The sequence below is a fragment of the Carlito syrichta genome, unplaced genomic scaffold, assembly GCF_000164805.1.
Source record: "Carlito syrichta isolate Samal-C Ts95f unplaced genomic scaffold, Tarsius_syrichta-2.0.1 Scaffold305880, whole genome shotgun sequence".
Lineage (NCBI taxonomy): Eukaryota > Metazoa > Chordata > Mammalia > Primates > Tarsiidae > Carlito > Carlito syrichta.
The window spans coordinates 386426-389938 of NW_007249976.1; positions in this window are offsets into that span (position 1 = coordinate 386426).

The window sequence follows — 3513 nt, forward strand, 5'->3', positions numbered from 1 at the left end:
GAGGACTAAATACTTTTTAAGGAAGCAATTTCACATTGCTGCTTCACAGCACATCACTTAGTGCTTGGTTTTTCAGTATGTGTTGAATGAATCATCAACAGAATATAGCAAGGAGGAGGGTTTGAAAGTGGAGGGATGACTGGGCTTGGTGGCTCAACCTGTAATCCCAGCACTTTGGGAGGCCGAGACGAGTGGATTGCCTGCGTCTGCGGGTTCAAGACCAGCCCAGGCAACTTGGCGAGCCCTCGTCTCTACAATAAATCAAAAAAATTAGTCGGGCATGGTAGCATACACCTGTAGTTCCAGCTACTTGGAAGGCTGAGGCGGATGGATCGCCAGAGCCCAGCAGGTCAGCGCTGGGGTAACTGTAAGTGTGCCACTGCACTCCAGCCTGGGCGACAGAGTGAGACTCTGACTCAAAAAAAAAAAAAGAAAAAGAAAGTGGAGGGGCTTTCAGAGAAGGTGGAAGGGCAGTGGTGAAGGCTTGCCAGATAAAATGCCAAAAATGTCAAATTAGAATTTCAGATAAAGAATGGTTTCTTAGCATAAATATGTCTCACATATCACTGTGGGACATAATTATACAAAAAAAAATTTTGAGGTTTTTACTTAACTTGACTTCCTGTATTTTATTTGCTAAAACTGACAGCCCTACCTGGGAGAAACTGAGGCTTGCCACAAGATTGTTGCCCAGCCTCCAGGCTTTGTACACAATGAGGCAAGGAAGAATGAGTGGTCTTCTTGCAAGGGGACTATGAAAGAGCAAGTTCCTGGGCAGGCCAAGTCATAGTCCAGGGAGGAGGGAATGGTTGTTTCCTGAATTAGATTAAAGTGGTGAGGGAGGCAGTGGTAACCTAAAGGGTTGGGAGCACAGGGGTCAGGGTCAGACAGACTTGTATTTGAATCCTGGGTCTGTCATTCAATAGCTATCTGAGTTGGAGCAGGTTGCCTTATATTTCTGAGATTCCATTTTCTTCCTTCCTTCCTTCCTTCCTTCCTTCCTTCCTTCCTTCCTTCCTTCCTTCCTTTCTTCCTATCTTTCTTTCTTTCTTTTTGAGACAAGGCCTCACTCTGTCACCAAGGCTGAGTGCAATGGTCCAATCCCGGCTCACTGCAGCCGCGATCTCCTTGGTTCAGGTGATCCTTCTGCCTCAGTCTCTCATATAACTGGGACTACTGGTGCACACCACCATGCCTGGCTAATTTTTATATTTTTTGCAGAGACGAGATCTCACTATGTTTCCCAGTCTGGTCTCATACTCTTGGGTTCAAGCAATTCTCCTGTCTGGCCCCCCCAAAATGCTGGGATTACAGACGTGAACTATCACGCCCAACTTTCATTTTCTTACGTAGAAAATGAGTACTATAGCAATAGTACCTATGTCCAAAGTTTTGTGAAGATAAAAGGAGATATATTATATACATAAAAAGTTCATCCCGGGGCCTACCCCATGATAAGCTACTTGATAAATGCACTTATTAATGTAAAATATCTATTGAGGCTCTTCTATGTGTCAAATACTGAGGTAAGTTCTGGGAATATAAAAATAAAACAATAAACAAAGACTTATAACATTGTGTGATAAGTGGTATTACAGAGGAAGTAGGGTGACCCACGAGCTCCCATAGGAGGGCCATGTAACTGGCATGGCTTCCCAAAGGAAACTGGGTCTGAATTGAGAGTTGAAGGGTAAGTCAGAACTAGCGAGATCAGTGGGAGAATGAGAATAGCACATAAAGATGCTTTGAGGCAAGATGGAGTTTGGCAGATGTGAACTAAAGGTAGTTCAGGTTGCTGGAGAATAGAGCTGTGGGGCAAGATAAGGGTGGAGGGAGGTGAGCAGAGGCCAGATCATGAAGGGTTTTGTAGGTCAGTTAAGGAGTTCGTACTTTACCCAATGGCAGTGGAAAGTCATTAAAGCAGAAGGTCAGAAGCTCAGATGCCTTCAAGGGTAAGGCAGGTGACGTAAAGGAAAGTAACACAAGAAGGAGTGGTGGGGACTGCACAGACTAAAAGAGCAAATGCCCACCTGCAAGCATTTAAATTCTGTTTTAAAATTACAACTTTGGAAAAGGGTTTTAGGCAGTGGAGTGTCATGATCCCATTTGTATTTAAGAAAAATAAATTGGAGCTGGGCTCGGTGGCTCGGCCTGTAATCCTGCGCTTTGGGAGGCTGAGGTGAGTGGATTGCCTAAGTCTGCGGGTTCGAGACCCACCTGGGCAACTTGGCGAGACTTCATCTCTACAATAGATCAAAATGAGCCGGGCGTCGTAGCACACGCCTGGAGTTCCAGCTACTTGGAAGGCTGAAGCAGAAGGATCGCCAGAGCCCAGCAGGTCGAGGCTGCCGTGGCCGGGAGCGGCCACCGCACTCCAGTCTGGGGGACAGAGTGAGACTCCAACTCAAAAGAAAAAAGAAAAAGAGGAGAGGTGGTCGAGGTCTGTGGTCTTACCGGTGAGAAACTTTCCCGCAACCAGGACCCAGGCAGAGCCCAAGAGACTTCCTGGCGGTCACAGAGACCCGGCTGCCAGGATCAAGCCCACCCGGGGACCCCAAGAGCGCCCAGATCCACTCGCCAGTGCTGGGCACACGTGGCCTTCCCGGGACCAGGCTCAGGAGACCTCGAGTGACTCCGGGCAGAGCTTGACCTCACAATGACACTCGCTGGCCGCGGTGGGCGGAGGCTGGACTTTGCCGACTAATGGCTGGGCCACGCCGGGTTCCCTCGGCTGGGGCGGCCACAGGGCACCGTCGCAGCCAAAGCCCCCCTCCCTGAGGCTCCACGCGGGCCGGGCTGGGCCGGGCAGGCAACGTGGGGGGTTCCCCCTCCAGCCTCCTCCCGTGAGCAGCCTCCAGGCCTTTGCATGGGTTGATCCTTCTGCCTGAAAGCCCTTCCCGGCCCGTCCTGCCAAGCTCAAAAAGGTGCTCTTGGACTGCATTACCCTTGAGGGTCCTGGCCACTCGTTTACACTCAACCAAAAGCAGACCCAGCCAGGCGTGGTGGCTCACGCCTGTCATCCAGCACTTTGGGAGGCCGAGGAGGGAGGATTGCCTGAGCCCAGGAGGGGGAGGCTGCCGGGAGCCATGACTGCGTCACTCCACTCCAGCCTGGCCCACAGAGCCAGACCCTGTCTCTGAAATATAAAACCAAACCTTTCGTAAGGCCGAAGGATGAACAGGAGTGGCCAGGCGAACAGGGGTGGAGGGAGCGACACGCAGGGCTGGAGGGGGTGCCTTGCCTGGGGTCCAGAGGCCGGGGCGGGGAGGTCAGCAGGGACGCCAGACGCCCCCGTAAGCCATGCTCCTGACCCCTCGGACTGGATGCTGGGTAATAGGGAGCCAGGGTAGGCTACAGCACAGTGGAGGACAGCAGCCTTGTGATGTCCATGAACCCTTCACTCTCGGGGTCTCCCTGTGTCCCCCAGGCTGGAGGGCAGGGGCGCCGTCACAGCTCACCGCAGCCTCGACCTCCTGGGCTCAGGCGATCCTCCGGCCTCGGCCTCCCGAGGGG